At 29.9% G+C, this 19239-nt stretch overlaps 6 non-coding genes across 6 annotated transcripts; 2 read left to right on the top strand and 4 right to left on the bottom strand.

The window, feature by feature from the left end:
* Positions 1-2282: 2282 nt before the first annotated feature.
* On the top strand, positions 2283-2354 carry TRNAA-UGC (transfer RNA alanine (anticodon UGC)). Its single transcript has one exon. It is a non-coding gene; the product is annotated as a tRNA-Ala (tRNA).
* A 471-nt stretch (positions 2355-2825) lies between these two features.
* Positions 2826-2897, bottom strand: TRNAA-UGC (transfer RNA alanine (anticodon UGC)). The gene has a single exon. It is a non-coding gene; the product is annotated as a tRNA-Ala (tRNA).
* A 757-nt stretch (positions 2898-3654) lies between these two features.
* On the bottom strand, positions 3655-3726 carry TRNAA-UGC (transfer RNA alanine (anticodon UGC)). The gene has a single exon. It is a non-coding gene; the product is annotated as a tRNA-Ala (tRNA).
* A 755-nt stretch (positions 3727-4481) lies between these two features.
* On the bottom strand, positions 4482-4553 carry TRNAA-UGC (transfer RNA alanine (anticodon UGC)). The gene has a single exon. It is a non-coding gene; the product is annotated as a tRNA-Ala (tRNA).
* A 5448-nt stretch (positions 4554-10001) lies between these two features.
* On the bottom strand, positions 10002-10073 carry TRNAA-UGC (transfer RNA alanine (anticodon UGC)). Its single transcript has one exon. It is a non-coding gene; the product is annotated as a tRNA-Ala (tRNA).
* A 7233-nt stretch (positions 10074-17306) lies between these two features.
* Positions 17307-17378, top strand: TRNAA-UGC (transfer RNA alanine (anticodon UGC)). The gene has a single exon. It is a non-coding gene; the product is annotated as a tRNA-Ala (tRNA).
* The last annotated feature ends 1861 nt before the right edge of the window (positions 17379-19239 follow it).

The raw sequence follows: 19239 nt of genomic DNA, 5'->3' as shown, positions 1-19239 counted from the left end.
CTGTATCCCCTAAAAAGCTATCTTGTGTGTATCTATATACAAGATGTAAATTTACGTGTCTGTACATGTAAATATGTGTCTGTAAATGTACGTACATTTACGAAAAAAATTAACGAAAAAAAATGTGTACATAGCTATATATATTTTTTTCGTTTTAGCCTGTATGGATGTGTTATTTCAACCGATTCTCTTTTTCAATTTCTTTATCTTCCATATTTCTTCATAATTTCTGGTCTTTTTCTTTTCTTTCTTCAGTTCAGATAAACTGCCGGCCTCCAAGGCGTGAGTGGTGGCGTTTCGGCCTTTTATCCGGAGGTCCCGGGTTCAAATCCCGGTCAGGCACGGCATTTTCACCGGTGGTGTCGGAGGTTAAACAGGAAAAAAATTTCAGATATACTTCTATTGTTTTTTTTTTCTAAAAACCTGTGACGTTTTACGTTTTCTTTCTCAGCTGTGAAATATTTTTTTGTGTAGCCTTGTGCTATTTTCAGTTCTTCCACGATGATTTCAGTTTCTCTACTCCAGTTGTTATAGATTTAAAAAAATTTAAAAACCAAATAGCCTGTTAGGATTCATTCTTTAGTAATCGTAGAAATACAGTCTTATTTCTATGATTACATGCGATATTTTCTCTATGTTTATGTATAGTTCATTGTTGCGTGGTTTCCCCTGTTTATCTCCGTCTTTGATGGGCCCTAGGACTTTTTGAGTATTCTTTGTTCTTTTTTTTGTAGTTTATAGGTAGGAAGTTTTTTTGTTAAATATCAGATATTCGGCAACATATAGAGCTTTTGGACGTACCGTAATATAGTTTCACAGTTTAGTGTGTTCTTTTATATTGATGTTTTATTGCAGGTGTTCTTATTTAATTTACAGGTTAGTCCATTTTATTAATAATTGACAGTATTTTGTTTTGTCATTTTTTGTCAGCGTATACTTATAGGTACCACCTGTTAAGATTTTAAAGCCTGTTAAAATCTTATTTTAACATCAGATCGAGGTCGTGTTAAAAGCTTATTTTAAAAGAAAATCGTGGTCCACTTCAAATTCCACCTCATGTCGTTTCATCTGTTTGTATATTTATTTTCTAGTTATAGCCAGACCAGTAAGGTCCTCCACAATCTGGTGAAACGATGCATGGGTGAGGATTTTTCATAAAATTTTCTACACCAAAATAGCGATCACACTTACTTTTAGAGCGGAATGATTCTGACACACGGGGAGGAGAAGATTTCCGTGACCAAGTTTCTGTTCTTAGGACTGAACACATTTCTCTGAAATATTAGTAGTTTATTTGCAGAATTTAACCAGTCACAGTTGTGACGAATACATTTATATGAACTTTTTTACTTGAATACTGGAAAAATTGTAGATTTTTTAAAATAAAAATGTTATTTTAAAGATGTATAACGTAATCTTAATTATTTTCCGAAACTTATCTTATAAATCGCCACATGTTATGTTTTAAATATATTTTTAATTTGGGAAAATAAAAGTTTCCGCGGAAAATAACGCAATAAGTACACTTTTACTTTTCATACATATATATATACGTGTGTGTGTGTGTGTGTGTGAGCGCGCGTGCTTTTTTTGTGGGAGTATTACTGGATAATACGTGAGCTGAAAGTTTGCCCCTCGCCAACTGATGTGTCTAGTGTACTAGTCATTGTATTGTACTGGTCTGTTTTTTTGCATTTTATATTCAAATGTAGCTTGTTATTAGTTGAAGATATTATCAGTAATAATATGGAGAATTCCATTATATACAATAATACATTTTAACCAATAATATGGACTAGACTATTCTATAAAACAATATCTGTGTTACGTATTTTAAGCTACTTCAAACTAGTTTTAAATGACATTTAGGATAATAAACGTTAAAAAAATTACTTTTATCAAACAAAGAAAACCAAAGATAGTGAGTGATTCATATTGGGAATGTTTTTGTTTATTGATATTAAATTTTTATATCGGCATTGTGTTTTTTAATATCCTAATTTTCAAATTAAAATTATGTTGACATTGACTTAAAAAGCGCGTGTGCACACACAAAGAAAAAAAAGACACACACACACAAGTAGGATGAAGGTTAACTGTTGATTATTAACTACCGTTTTATGATAATTTATTAAAAGGATTTAGCCGTAATCGATTTTATCTGTATTTATCCACTCCAGTTTACCGTTAAGTATTAGTATTTATAAGTATTAGTATCGTGTAAATTTATTTATTTTTCATTTGTCTTCGAGTGCGTAATGATAGCACTATTTGTAACGGATGGGGATGTAGCTCAGTGGTAGAGCGTTCGCTTTGCATGTGAAAGGTCCGGGGTTCGATCCCCCGCATCTCCAATTAATTTTTTTTTTATTTTATAAAATAAAATTAATAATAATTTACTTTTTGAAAAAAAATGTTCATGTTTAAAAAATAAAATTATACATTTATCGTAAATTAAAAAAACAACTTTTTACATAATTTCTTATCAGATTTATTACAAGTTTATAATTAAAATTACAGATATTTCTGAGTTCTAATTTCTATTTGTGATTAACTGATCGTTGATGGAGAATTAAGAGTGAAAATAAATTTTGTTTTTAATAGATTATCTTACTACGAACATAGGTTTTTTATCAGTTAGTTTACGTTGATAAAATTCCATTTTTTTTTTAAACCTTTAGGTATTTATATTATAATTAAGAGGTGATCAGTGACAATCTTTGTAGCGTTTGAAAATGCCATGGCTGACTGGGATTCGAACCCGAGACCTCCGGATGGAAGGCCGGGACGCTACCACTTGCGCCACGGTGCCGGCAAAGAAAAATTGGTGATGCGGGGGATCGAACTCCGGACCTTTCACATGCAAAGCGAACGCTCTACCACTGAGCTACATCCCCACCCACTGATGGAATTCATGAAACAAACGAGTTTTTTTTTGTAATTCGTTACTTTAGAAAGCTTTTGTAATTTAAAAAAAAAGAAAGTGTAATTATTTCTTCCTTTGTTAATATATCATAAAACAAAAATTCATAACAATAAGACCAACTACATATTATAGAAATGTTTAATCCTCTGCAGTGTTGTTTGTCTCCTTTTTGGTTCCCGATGAGTAAAAAATACTCAAACCGTAAAATACTCGGACCTTTCACGTATTTTGAGTTGACTTGGTATGAATTCATCGTATGACGACAGAAAAGTAATATTAATTTGTTACTTTATGTTATCTCCTCGGTTTTTATTGTAGGTATGACGTAGACAAAGCACCGAAACATACAAAACACACCATAACATTTGCTTTCTTTGATATTATTGTTGTTGTATGTCTTGCTTCTATATCAAATTCCCTTAATTATTTGGATACACCGTCTTCAGTATGCCTTAAATGTGGACCGTTCTCACTTTCCATACGAGTAATAAGTTAATGCAATGAACCTAAACGTCGATAGAAACATAAATTCTAGTAAATCAATTATTTATTTCGTTTTCAATAAGCATCATTCACTTTAAATCAAACCCGGCAATTTTCTTTACACCAAAAAATTAACGGTAAACTGTAAAACCTTTTGTAATTAAAAATTAAAACGGCATTCATTTTCTACGAATTAATTATTAATCATTTATTTCTACACCTAAATAAAAAGTAAAAAGAAAAACTGGAGATGCGGGGGATCGAACCCCGGACCTTTCACATGCAAAGCGAACGCTCTACCACTGAGCTACATCCCCAACCACTGATGGAGTTGTTGAAACAAACGAGTTTTTTTTTGTAATTCGTTACTTTAGAAAGCTTTTGTAATTTAAAAAAAAAGAAAGTGTAATTATTTCTTCCTTTGTTAATATATCATAAAACAAAAATTGATAAAAATAAGACCAACTACATATTATAGAAAATTTTATTCCTCTGCAGTGTTGTTTGTCTCCTTTTTAGTTCCCGGTGAGTAAAAAATACTCAAACCGTAAAATACTCGGACCTTTCACGTATTTTGCGTTGACTTGGTATGAATTCATCGTATGACGACAGAAAAGTAATATTAATTTGTTACTGTATTTTATCTCCTCGTTTTTTATTGTAGGTATGACGTATACAAAGCACCGACCATACAAAACACACCATAACATTTGCTTTCTTTGATATTATTGTTGTTGTATATCTTGCTTCTATATCAAATTCCCTTAATTATTTGGATACACCGTCTTCAATATGCCTTAAATGTAGACCGTTCTCACTTTCCATACGAGTAATAAGTTAATACAATTAACCTAAACGTCGATGGAAACATAAATTCTAGTAATTCAACTATTTATTTCGTTTTCAATAAGCATCATTCACTTTAAATCAAACCCGGCAATTTTCTTTACATCAAAAAATTAACGGTAAACTGTAAAACCTTTTGTAATTAAAAATTAAAACGGCATTCATTTCCACGAATTAATTATTAATAATTTATTTCTACAACTAAATAAAAAGTAAAAAGAAATATTGGAGATGCGGGGGATCGAACCCCGGACCTTTCACATGCAAAGCGAACGCTCTACCACTGAGCTACATCCCCATTTGTACGAAGCATTGTTGATTATAAGTTAAAAAAGTGTTTTTATACAACTTTCACCTTTACATTCCAATCATATATGTTGGTGATGTAGAGACGTAAAACCAGGTTTTAAACTGTATATACTACGTACTCAACATCCGATTCTGAATTGATTAGTTAACAGATCAAATATTGATAAAATGTTGTGGCACATACTATTTAGTTAGTATATATAAAACATTTTAACACTGTATACATAAATCCTATTTAATTTATGAACAGATAATTCATCTTGCTATATTTTCCACTGATTTTTAAATATGGAAATAAATCGGATTGATGTGGGTCTAAATTCGTAACGTGTCAAGTATTTTTTTTTTTTTTTGTGTAAATGGGATAGAAGTTCTTGATAAGCTTTGGTAACATTACGTAGTTCTTTCTTATATTGTTTTAGGTGATAATATCTGTTTCAGTTAAATAATTATAAGTGATATATACATATTACTTAGTCAAAGCAAAACCATTATTACTTCATATAAATATTAAGCGTACGGAACTACAAAATGGCTTTCAAAATAAATATTTTAAAAATTATGACGTTAATTTTTTTATATTTTATGCGTAGAGCTGAAAGTTTGTCTGTCGATGGATTTGTTTGTATTAGCATCACGCGAGAACCAATCGATCAATCCCTTTCAAATTTGCAGGATACCTTCTTCTTATGCTAGGGAAGGTGGTATCCCAACCATAGTTCGAGTCCCTAGTCCCCTTGGGGGTGAAGTTAAGAATTAAAAATATTCATTAAAGAAAAAAAATTATTCCATTTAATTCATTATTGTAGTTCTGTCACCATGGCAACTGAGTTAGATTATGGAATTTTCCTTGGCAAAGGTCTGTGTACTTATTACTATTCCGTCTTTTGTAATGTAGTTCTTTTTAGGTTTCTATAAAAACTGAATACTTAAATTGTTATTTATCAGTATTATTCTCATTACCATTAGGGTAACGAACACCGCTGGGGTCCAGAGCGCTGAGCCCCCTGGCTAGATCGGAATGGCGAGCGAAGCGAACTTGCGGCCGTAGGGTAGGCCCTGCAGCCCCGGGGTCAGCTACGGGGTTCGCCTGGGCCGATTAGGACCCCGGGGGTCCAGAGGGCAGAGCCCCGACAAGCTAGTTATAAGATAATTATTTTGTTGTACATTTTAGCTGCAAATTAACTACTACTGATTTCATAAAAGAAGGTTTACGGGACCGAACGTTTTTAAAAGTAGCTATAGCACTTTTCAAATCCACTCGCAATTGATGATCACCAAACTACCCTACTAACTCAAGCTTAATGATGTTTACTGTTGATTATAAACGAATAACTCTCTATTGTGAATATTGCGTTGTCTTTTGTGTTCCATTCGTTCTGGCAGTCCATACAAATAAATAACATTTTATTTTTCTGAAGAGACCGGTTAAAATGTTATAATTTTAAGTGACGTATTTCAAGTATTTCAAGATGAGCATTTTTTAGTTTTAATTTTTACCGTAAAATATCTGCAATTTAACTAGATTAACACATAATATTGTGTTTTTCTTCACGTTATTCCATTTGATGTGTTATTCTTTTATTTTCGAAAATTATAACATCACAGATAAAAGATTAAGTAATTTGCTTAAATGGTATTTTAAATATCTTAATCATAGCTTAGAGTGATGTTCAAAGTTTAATTCAAACGTATTTGACACACAAGATGCAATCAGTGCAGTAAATGTTTTAAAAATTATGAGTGCAGTAAATGTTTTAAAATAGGTTATGATTTCAGATTTATTATATTTTATGCTTTATGCTTACATTTAAAAATAAATAAATAAATCTGTAAATAATCCGAATCTTAGGTGAAAATATTCTTTATTTTATATATAACTATTTAAATGAAGTGTAACGTGATAAATTTAGTACTATTTTTAAGGAAGTGTGTCCTTCAAATGTAAAGTAACGGCAGCAGCTTGTTTATTATCGGTACGAATTGTACAGAGGGTTGGGCTGGAACCGATAAAAGCGTTAGCTCTAAGAGTAAACGGGCAGGATATTTCAGTAATAGCAAAATAAAGTACACAATAAAAAACTAAGTAACTCTAGATTTCTTAAAAGAAGGGATAAAAATTTGTTAAAATTACATAAATGATCTAATGGAAATTTATTAAACTTGTCGTGTAAAGACGGGTTGTAATTTTTTTCGAGTTTTATATATTTTCTAATAACGTATTAGTAAGGCATAACATAGTAATGATACCAAAGAAAGCAGGGGCAGATAAATGTGAAGAATACAGAACAATTAGTTTAACTAGTCATACATCAAAAATCTTAACTAGAATTCTACATAGAAGAATTGAGAGGAGAGTGGAGGAAGTGTTAGGAGAAGACCAATTTGGTTTTAGGAAAAGTATAGGGACAAGGGAAGCAATTTTAGGCCTCAGATTAATAGTAGAAGGAAGATTAAAAAAAAACAAACCAACATACTTGGCGTTTATAGACCTAGAAAAGGCATTCGATAACGTAGACTGGAATAAAATGTTCAGCATTTTAAAAAAATTAGGGTTCAAATACTGAGATAGAAGAACAATTGCTAACATGTACAGGAACCAAACAGCAACAGTAACAATTGAATAACATAAGAAAGAAGCCGTAATAAGAAAGGGAGTCCGACAAGGATGTTCCCTATCTCCGTTACGTTTTAATCTTTACATGGAACTAGCAGTTAATGATGTTAAAGAACAATTTAGATTCGGAGTAACAGTACAAGGTGAAAAGATAAAGATGCTACGATTTGCTGATGATATAATAATTCTAGCCGAGAGTAAAAAGGATTTAGAAGAAACAATGAACGGCATAGATGAAGTCCTACGCAAGAACTATCGCATGAAAATAAACAAGAACAAAACAAAAGTAATGAAATGTAGTAGAAATAACAAAGATGGACCACTGAATGTGAAAATAGGAGGAGAAAAGATTATGGAGGTAGAAGAATTTTGTTATTTGGGAAGTAGAATTACTAAAGTTGAACGAAGCAGGAGCGATATAAAATGCCGAATAGCACAAGCTAAACGAGCCTTCAGTAAGAAATATAATTTGTTTACATCAAAAATTAATTTAAATGTCAGGAAAAGATTTTTGAAAGTATATGTTTGGAGTGCCGCTTTATATGGAAGTGAAACTTGGACGATCGGAGTATCTGAGAAGAAAAGATTAGAAGCTTTTGAAATGTTGTGCTATAGGAGAATGTTAAAAGTCAGATGGGTGGATAAAGTGACAAATGAAGAGGAATTGCGGCAAATAGATGAAGAAAGAAGCGTTTGGAAAAATATAGTTAAAAGAAGAGACAGACTTATAGGCCACATACTAAGGCATCCTGGAATAGTCGCTTTAATATTGGAAGGACAGGTAGAAGGGACAAATTGTGTAGGCAGGCCACGTTTGGAATATGTAAAACAAATTGTTAGGGATGTAGGATGTAGAAGGTATACTGTAATGAAACGACTAGCACTAGATAGGTAATCTTGGAGAGCTGCATCAAACCAGTCAAATGACTGAAGACAACAAAAAAAAATAACCTATTATTTTCTTTCCTGCCATTTTAATTCTAGAGCTATGCTGCAAGAAGTAAAGTGTGATAATCAGTCAAAAAATGGGGTATGGTTTTTTTTTTCATTTATCGACAATTCACGACTCAGGGACCCAAAAACAAAAAAAAAGTGGGAGATAATTAAGGTTCTTTCGTACGTACGTAAGTGATTTGACGTGTTTGAAGGTTAATTAAACTTTTCATTGGATAAAACTGATTTTGATGGATTTTGTATAGAAACTTCGTGTATATGAAGTAATTTGTTCGTAAATGTTTGAGAATCAATAACTGTAGTGGGTGGGGGATTTTTTAAGGGTCAATTTCCTCAAAGGTTTGCGAACATAACCCCGCACTATATTAAACTCAGGACACGCGTACGTGCTTATCTAACCAATTAAAAAAAAATTTGCTCTAAAATTTTCCTTCCCCAAAAATAAAAAAAAAAATTCTGTTTATTACATATTTTTAACCGATATATTTTTTTATAGCTTCCTAGGCATAGTAGTATTGCACGTGATCCCTCCCAAAAAAATACTTTGGGGAGAATATTGTGGGTCGGGGAACTGATAAAAATTGAAAAATAACGATTATTTAATTTTTTTTAAAAACATTTTTGTTTTATTTTCATGTATCATAGTTTTTCATTATATAAGAATATAAGTAACAAATTCCAGGTAAGTATTACAAGTTTGTTGTGAGCTTTTTTTTATCTACTAGACTTTCGATATTGGAGATTGAAATATTGAAGTAATTTAAAAAACGTTAAAGAATTCGTGCTAAAAATAAAGAATGACGTAATTCTTCAACAAGATCAGGTAATTGAAATGTAGCCACAATTTTCTCGTTGTAATTTGTCTTTTATAAAATCTTTTTTATTTTATTTTAATATTTAACATCCTTGTCTTTAAAATTTTTTTATTGCTGGTACTTTATTTAATTTGTAAGTTTTTGTAAAAACCCTCTTTGCTTTACGTTCATCTAGGTACACAGGAATTCAATTTTTTATTTAAACATTTATGTATATTTATAATTCTTTTGTATTAAACTTTATTTCTGATTTAGAATAAACTGCTTTTCAATTTTAATTTTTAGTCGTAAAAACGTAGAACTTCTTATTACTTAGAAAAGGCTACTTTTATATAAAAGCTAATCGTTAACGAATAAAAATATTTTTTAACTACAGCTTTAATAATTCTATTGTAGACAATGTAAAATTTGTATTTTTAAGAATAGTAATGTATTACTGCTTATGACTCATTAGAATGAAATTTTACTAAAAAAACTAATTTTTAAAAATACTACATTCTTCCATGTCAACAATTTTCTTTTCTTTTTCTGCTTATGACAGAACACTTTACTTTTTCACTGCCGCCATGATCTTTATTATCCTTTCAGAATAATTCTCGTAATTATTTTCGTAGTAAATTTGATGGGATAGCTTAATTCTTTATTTTACTTTATTTTTTCGATAGATTAGTTTTATTCTGCTTTCCCCCCTTCTAAGGGCGTTTAAATAATACATTATTTTCTAAAAGTCAGTGGTATATTAATTTGTTGTATTTTATTTTGTTTCGAGGACTCTCTCTTCTACCCATTCTTAGGGCAGTCAGCCGTATAATGCACCTAAAATACAACAGGCAATAGTCAAATTTGGTTTTTTCTGAGAAAAATAATATTAATAATGATGTTAACTGAGTTTTTTCATCCTTTCTCAAACGCGGCAATTTTTTTTTATTTCAGCCAAATAAATTATAAAATATTTGTGTAATCAAAAAGATTAATTAGATATTCAATTCTAAAAAATATTAATGTGTGATGTATTTCTATAATTAACAAAAAAATAAAGATAAAAAACAGTTGGAGATGCGGGGGATCGAACCCCGGACCTTTCACATGCAAAGCGAACGCTCTACCACTGAGCTACATCCCCTGTTATAAACCTGTCACCACCTATAATTTAAAACATTTCAGTAATTTATTTAATATAAAGATATTTATTTATTTTTATAACATAAAAAGTACTTGCACTAGACGCATCAATCAGAATTATTTCACTTAGAATAATGACGTTAATACGGAGCTAATTGTAGACGTAGTAATCGTGTCATTTTTGGACTGAATAATAACTTCATTCACATAGATTCGGAATGTAGATGTACAAAGTATATTTTACACGTTGAGGAAAACTATGGAACACCGTGTGACTATTACGGTGGACTGTTTCGTTTGACTCTTACGTCCTTAGTAATCCTGTCATGATATGCGCTGATTATGTTTGAGAAAACTTTTATACGATCCATTTCAGTTTATTTAGATTCATACCGGTAATAAATATTAAATTATTACTTCAAATATGGATAAGTTACAGTTATGCAAGTACTTGATGTTTTAGGATGTAAAACTTTTATAGCTTATAAAATAATTATTCTAATCCTGATCAGAATCGAAACCCTGGACTTTCCGGGTGAAAAGCTACGGTCTATCATTCTGCCTGAGAGCTAAAATTAATTAATTTTTTATTATGAATTAAATGTTAATATTTTTGTCGTCTGTTACTCGTATAATAGTTCTTTCTTTATATTACTAATACTTTGCAAACGTCCTCAATATTGACAAAAGATTTTTTACACTACTGCCGAAAAAAGAGTGTAATGTATTTCGGGTGTATATATGTATGTTTGTTCGACCGTAGCAGTTCAACAGCTGAACCGATTTAGATGTACGACACCGCGTTGAAATCCTTATGTTACCGGGAGAATCATAGGCTATATATATATATATATATATATGCAGATGATTCAGAAGAAAAGGGAAAAAATCTAGAATCTAGAAGGGAAAAAAGGAAATGTAATTCTAGAACTTGAAATAAGGAGAAAATTTCGTACAAACATATGTCTGAAAACGTTTTGTTATCGAGTTACGGTTAGCGAAAAATTTCGCGCAGATTTTAATTCTCCCGGTGAAATTTCAGTACATCAGGGATAATCTTAATGGTTTGTTATATTAATAGACCTGAAAAATCTAATAAAGCAGACCCCCAGAACTGTATTTCATGTAGGTTTACGATGTACAACGAAAATAGAAAATAATTTGGTGACGAAATACCTTTTTTTTAGGTTTGCAGTATTGATAGGTAAATTTTATTATCAAAACATGTACAAAATTTTATTCTGAGAAAACTGATTTAATAAGCCTATGAAAAAAAAATTATTAATAACGTACTTAATAAAAAATCGTATAAAGTTGGAAAATTAAAAACATGTTTTTTTAAAAATTATTTTAATTTTTAAGGTCCAAATAAATTTGGACCTTAGAAAAATAAAAATATTTTTAATTTACTTTTATAAAATACTCACTGTGATTTATACTCTAATAATTTATTACACGATTGCCTAAAAAGGAATTTAATGTATTTAGGATGTATGTCTGTCCACCGTAGCAGGCTGAACCGATTTAGATATATGACCCTCGTGTTGGAGTTTTTACGTTACCGAGGGTGTCATAGTCTATGTAAATATTTTTATATATATATATATATATATTGTGTGTGTGTGTTTGTGTGTGTGTGTGTTCACTGGTCCGCTCTTTAATTATTTTATATTAGTTATTATCCTATATTAAAGAGCAACGTATTTTTCGGCAGTCGTGTTTTTTAATTTTTAATATTTATCTGTTGTGTAATAATATTCATGCGTTTTACTAAAGGTCTGAGCAGAACTATTGACTCTTCTATTTGCTTACAACATTGAAAAAACATATATATACTTAAACGTAAAAATACGACTTCACTAGACAATCGGGGTGTCCCTGTTGGCTTTTACCGGTGTGATCCTAACAAATATTTCTCAGTCTTATTGTTCAAGCTTACTTTTATTTAGAAGAAAAAACTGGCTGAATGAATCAAAGTTTTTAATTTAAATTCGGGTTAACATTCATCACAAAAATTTAATGAGGATCTTTTTTTGGTTGATGTCATAACCTGAATGAAACCAGATACAATTGTTATGCGGTAATGTAAAATTGATATTTTATTAATTTTTTCTATTACATCGAGAATAACTGTTCGTCAATTACGTAACATATATTATTAAATCGGAAGGATATTTATTTTTATATCCTACAGGATATTATTAATTACGTAATATATATTTATTTGTGTAACATTTTTATGTAATATGTTTAATCGAAATGATTAATGAAAATGAATGATTAATTTAAAAATTGGTAATTCTAATGAATCTGTATTAATAGTTCGTGGTTTTAAGAAAACAACTTTTCATCGAGCTATTTTTACCGTAGAACGATATTTTTATTACAACATTTCTTTTATATTTTTATGATATAAATAGATTAGATCTTGTGGTAACTTATGACTATTAAATTTATATTTAAAACATATAAGTAATAACAATTGTCTACCCTTATCAACGACCTAATTTTATTTCAAACAAATTATCAAATTAGAAATCCCGGTTCTATTTAAGCGCATTTAAATAAAGTTTTTAACATGTGTTAATTTTCGCGTGCTTTTTATTATGTTTTATCATAATATAAATATTTGTCATTAACCTAAAAAATAAAACTAATAATAAATACGCAATTAAAACTTAGCAACATTGTGATGACACATTCTTTAAAGGTCTTTTTATATATATAGTACATTTTATCAATGTATTGCTACTATTCCTTCCTGTCAACCATTTATCTATCATTTACTATTTATTTTGTAGTATCGTGTGGTTTGTGAAAGTATAATAAAATTTTAAATATAGAAGTTATTTAACGGTAAATTCAAGTTATACGCATTTATTTGTTTACTTATACGACATTCTTTTTACCTTTTGGTAGATAAATATAGAATATCATTTGTTATACAAAGGAAATCACAGTGTCATATTACCTAGTCGTAATAATTATTATGTAGTATGATTAATTTAATATTTGATTATATTAATTGCGATTCTGTTAGAAAATTTATTTAAAATGGCTTATTTTAATATATTTTTTTTATGGTATGAATCACTTTTTTCTTATCTTATCACTTGAAATTTTACTATATATTTTTAAACAGTAAATTAATTTTTATTTTCGTGTTTATGTACTATTTATAAGGAAAGATATTATTATTATTAGGTTTATAGGGTAAATGTACTTTGAATTTTTTAATGATCTATGTATTAATATTTCGTTAGTTCATTAATATTACAATTTGGTTAGAATATTCTACAGCTATGCAAATTCTATCTTATTAAGCTCTATTACGCTTTATATCACAGAAATGATTGAAATTAAAAAAAAAAAAAAAAAAAAAAAAACTGCAGTTAAAAATAATGAAATAAATGAATCGATGAGTGTAAAAAATCAATTCTTCATTTTTTTTTAAACTGAGCAAAACAAAAAAAGTATTTAGAAAATTGTTTGCTTTTAGTTAAAATCTGATTTATTCAAAATTCTAGGCTATCGAAATTGGTTTTTACTCCGCTTTTTCTACTAGTATTTGGAAAAATATGAGGTTCAACTTCTGGTATTTTTGCCAGAATGACTTTTTTTAGACTTCTAATGACTTGAAGTCTAATCTAAAAAAAAGTCTAATGACTTGTAATGAAAAAAAAATTAATAAAAAATTTAAGGTATTTACCAAAATATTTTAATATATATTTTTTTAAAAGTATAAATTATATAATATTCCTGAAATTTAGTTAACTATCTCTTAATGGGGGGGGGGGGGGGAGCATCTTCAGCTATAGTTATTGTCCGATCATAAATTTCAATGAAATATTTTTTTTTTGTTTTTTTTTTTTTTTTTTTGACGACTTGAGGTCACTCTGGACCACTTTAGTCAACTCTGGTCCGTCTTTTCTTTTCTTTTTATTTTCTTGATTGCTTCCCAATCCTTTTTCATTCTGTCAGATCTTGCTTTTTTGAGTTCTTCTGAACAAACCCTCGTTGTTGTTTTCTTTTCTTTAATTTTAAATCTGGAGTTTGCTTCTTTTAGTATTTTTATATTCTCAGTTTTATTTCGTAAATCTTCTATTGTTATTTTTAGTTCTTGCATATCTCGTTTAATTTCGGTTATCCAGGTCGGTGTTTTGGACATTTTCCAGTATTTCTCGACCAGTTTCCTGACGAGCCTGTTCGGTTTTTTTTCTTATTACGTGTCCAGAAGGAGATTCTTTTCTTTCTAAAATGATCTAGAGCTGGTTTTACGACTTTACGTACCTCTTGGATTGGTATGAGTCTCCATTCTTCTCCATCAGTAAGTCGTCTTTTATTTATGCATGTTCTTAGAATTCTTCTTTCTATTATTTGCATCTTTGCTGAGTAGGAAATGTTGGATCTTAGTTTGAAGAGTGTTTCGTTTCCATTTGATATTCGTTTATATTAGATGGAATGTAGTTTATTAATTCCTTTAAGTCGCTCATCTTGATATCGATTTGATTAAAATGTTATCAATTTTATTTAATTATTTACTGAAAAGTCTTGTAGGAATGCAGAAGTTGACGAAAAGAGTTGTTTTTTTGCTTCTCTAATAAAGTAAAAACTTCGTAAAACATCAATAAATAATTTACTTTAAACTCTTCCTACAAATTATTTGCGATTCTCTAATTTAAAATAGTATCATAATTCGTGTTTTTTTTCTTCTCGTAATAGTATTTGTTGCTTTTCTTTTACATTCCTACCATAAAAAGAGTCCGAAAAGCAAGTTCCTTTGTACCCCTTTTTAGTTACCAATTTTTGAACTCTATAATCTTTTCTCAACTAACAGCTTTTATTATAAACCTATTTAATTAATTACGTATTATTTCAGTATAATCTTGTACCGTGTAAATGCGGTCAGTTTTATTCAAATTTAACTTAATTGTACCAAACCCCCCTAACGTACACTAAACATGAATATCCGCTATGTAAAAGTACTATACAATTCCTTTAAATCGTCAAAATTCAACTAACGCATAAGAAACAGGAAAATTATATAATTTTTAAATTGAACCAAATAATTGTCGTTGTATTTTTTATAGTATAGATTTCTTAGTTATTATATTCACACAGAAAGAAGCAAGGAGCAATTACATCTGGGCCTTTAAGCGCATGGCCTACATGATACATATAATACTTTGATTTCTTGTTAAAAAAAATTCTTCCTCAAAACATACTATAAGAAATACAACTAATTCAACATAATTTCAAATTTTAATGATACATCTTATAACTTTTGCTTTCCTGGCATCTTATCTGTAGAGTAGTTATGCTGCAAGAAGCAAAGTATGTAAATAACAAAAAAAAAATCATCGAATCGTGGCTGCCGTGTAGGGCCGGGGTGGCAGCCCTCATGCCAAGGGCTTTCTGGCACTCCCGCTCTCAAGAATTGGAGAGGTGGGGAGTGGCCTGTCATGGTGTGGGGGACCCTCATGGGTACGATGTTTCGCGTGGTGACGGGTGTGCGTAAGGCGTACCTGTAACCTGCTAGGGCCGGGATGGGCAGCCTCTCCGTCGAGGGACTTTCTAGCTATCCTCAACAGGAAGTTGGATTGCTCCGCTGACGAGGAGGGGACCCTGACGGGTACGGTCGTGTTGGACTGAAGTGGGGTGGGCAGACAACTGCCACGGCACTCTGGAGCGACCGACGTAGTGCTTAATAGCAGGTCCGGTTGCTCTGGTACTTACAAGGTTAAAAAAAGTATTGTAATCAGTCAAAAAATGGTGTATGGGTTTTTTCATTTCTTGATGTTTCATGATCCAAGGACCTAAAAAAGAAAAAAAAAATTGAGAGCTAATATTCGTTTTTATGTGCGTGTGTTGTGTTTGAAACTTAATAACCTTTACTGGATAAATCGATTTTGATGAAATTTTGTACAGAGAATTTTTGTATATGGGGCATTTTTTACAATTTTGGGGACAATATCTTCGAGGGATGGGTTAGATAAAATTTTGGGGTCAATTTTCTCAAAATTTTGTAAACATAACCTCTCTTTATATTAAGCTCAGTACATGCATACACACGCTTAGCTTACCATTAGAAAAAAAAATTCCCCCAAATTCACCACTTTCCCAAAAATTTAAAAAAACTTTCTTTTAATTTATATAGTATTTTTATAAAAATAGATGATACTTAAAAGGCAATATTGTAGTAGGGGAGCCGATGAAAGTTTAAAAATATCGATTTTTTTAATCTTTTAAACTTTTTTTTTTAATATTTTAATAATATTGTAATATTACTATTAACAGTATAGGCCAAGAAAGTATAACAGGTTTTTTTAATAACTGTTTGAAAATAGTCATATATTTTATAACTTAGTGAGACTTTTTAAAATTATCAAAGTTTTTAACACCTTATAATTTTGTAAAGGAATATATTACATGTGTTGTTTTAACACTGAATAGTGTATTTTAATCAGTTGAATTTTAAATGGTGAAAAAGTGAATTAAAATAAAAATGCATTTGCGATAAATTCGAGTTATCGAAATATATTACATGTTCGATAAGAGGAATAGGCCTACAATTATTTTATAGTTGTCAAAAACGTGTCTAAACAACCAGATATGGCAATTTATATTATTCGTGCTAATTTTTACATGCCACAATAGGCAACAGTTATTTGTATTATTCCTGCTGACTGTTACGTCACAATAGTAACGGTTTTTAAACAGGTAATAAAATTTTACCTTTGCTACCTTTTTTCTTAAATATTATTAAACAGATAATAGAACTGAAATGGAAGATGGTCCTATAAGGTTTCTTCCTGAATTTCCATTTACAGTTTAAGTTAACCTAAAACAATATATATAATAGAATTAAAGTAAAAAACTTTTTTAAGTCAGATGTCCACAAAGTTTACCAGTACAAACTTCTCCAATAAATATTCTCCAATAAATTTCAATAAAGCAAATGATTTCAAAAAATATTTTTTTATTAACTTAATTAAAATAAAAAATTAGCGGTAGTATTTTAAATTTATAAGTTTAATTAATGTATTTTCATAAGTTTAGATCTTTAGTATAAGAGTTGTCAAGGGAAAGAAATCTGTTCAGTAATTTTGTTTTTTTTTGACAAAAATATGGAAGTTTTTATTTTAGAAGTCGGTTATTTATTCCATTTAACACATTTCGTTTTGATGGTTACTATATTTACTTATATATAATAATTTTTGCATCTCTACCAACTGGGGATGTAGCTCAGTGGTAGAGCGTTCGCTTTGCATGTGAAAGGTCCGGGGTTCGATCCCCCGCATCTCCAATTTTTTTTTAGTTAAATTTCTTTCTTTCTAATTCTTTGAGTTATTCGATTTTAATATTTAAATAAAATTTTTGGTTTTCTGTTTATATAATTATTAAAAAAAAAAAAAAAAAAGACAAAGGAGAATCCATTCTTTCAACGCATTTATTTGTCTTTAAGAAATTTTGATAAGAAAATACATATTTTATTTTTTATCTTTAATTTTAGGAAAAATCTTGATATCTATACCTTTTTTTCCTGTTTAGCCTGCGTAACCACCGTCAGGATTACTTCAGAGGATGATATGTATAAGTGTAAATGAAGTGTACAGTCTCAGGTCGACCATTTCTGAGATGTGTGGTTAATTGAAACCCAACCACCAAAGAACACTGGTATCCACGATCTACTATTCAAATCCGTAACTGCCTTTATTAGGACTTGAACGTGTAAACTCTAGACTTCGAAATTAGCTGATTTGCGAAGGCGCGTACACCATTAGACCAACCTGGTGGGTTTGATGTTTATACTTTTTTTTTTTAAATCTCCGGGTCCTCCGTTAGGTATTGTTTCAGAGGATGAGATGAATGATTGTAGCATGTGTGAAATGAAATGCCATGCCTGATCGGGTCGAACCCGGGACCTGTGGATGAAAGGCCGAGACGCTACCACTCGCGCCACGGAGGCCGGCTTGATATCTATATCTGCCGCGCTCTCTTTACCGATGAGTTTGAAGCATAACTTGTTTCCATATCAACAACAACAAGTAGCTCTGTATTTGTTACACAATTACATTTCTGAAATATATAATTATTTAATTTCGTTATTGGAGTACTTTTAAATCCAATTTGACTTTATTGTTCGTATGTAACAGGGTAATCTATTTAATTGTACTCTTTTAACTGGTTAATTATAACTAAACTTTTCTTTTTGTTCTTTTCCAATTTGGATGTCAATCAACGGTTTTCCAGTTGTTAACAATATTTTATTTATTTAAACATTTTTAACAACATTTTTTTATCATTCGTATATCCTTGACATTGATTACTGATCGCTTGAACATTAATCACCATTTCTCCATATTTCCGGATTAATTAATCATAGTAATTATTTATAAAATAAAAAACACGATTCCTTTGTCCGTTAAATTTAAATCGTGGTGTATATACACACCATATCTTTATGTTAACTTTTTTTACTATTATAATTAAATATTATTTCGTATTGTTATAATTATTAATGTTATAATTTATTGTTACATTTTATCACTGATTTTTTTATAACAAATCATTAAAAATGAAGTAATAGATAATAATTTTCATAATAACAATTTTACCGTAAATTAAATTGTCATCAATATTTAGTATTTGTATTACTATTATTTTTTATGCACAATCTTTTTCTATTTTCCATGAATAATAATATGTATATACCTGTAAATAAAGTATACAATTTTTTTTTACTCTTTAATTAATTCACCACTTAAGCTTACAAAAAAGTTTTTATGTAGGAATATGAAAATGGAAATTTATAGCGTATGAAAAATGACATGCCTTACCGGGATTCGAACATGTGACCTCCGAAACAAACGTAGAGATGTTACCAGTGATTTGTAATTTTTTCTGTTATCGGGCAGTTGTTAAATATGTAATGTTAATGAGGAAGATGTAGTTGATTTAATAATAGAAGAAAGACTGATGTAATTTTGTTGGAAATCGAACCTGAAACTTGGCGTTTTATATATTTGACCTATGATTTTGAAGCTTTATATCTCCTACAGTAATAATGGATTAAACATCGACTATAATTTTTAATCAATTTTCAATTAATACTCAATAAATTAATTTTCTTTTATAACTGCCGTATTAACTACGTTACAACTAGT

Source organism: Lycorma delicatula, chromosome 7 (genome assembly GCF_047948215.1).
Source record: "Lycorma delicatula isolate Av1 chromosome 7, ASM4794821v1, whole genome shotgun sequence".
Lineage (NCBI taxonomy): Eukaryota > Metazoa > Arthropoda > Insecta > Hemiptera > Fulgoridae > Lycorma > Lycorma delicatula.
This window is presented reverse-complemented; position numbering and strand designations above follow the sequence as displayed.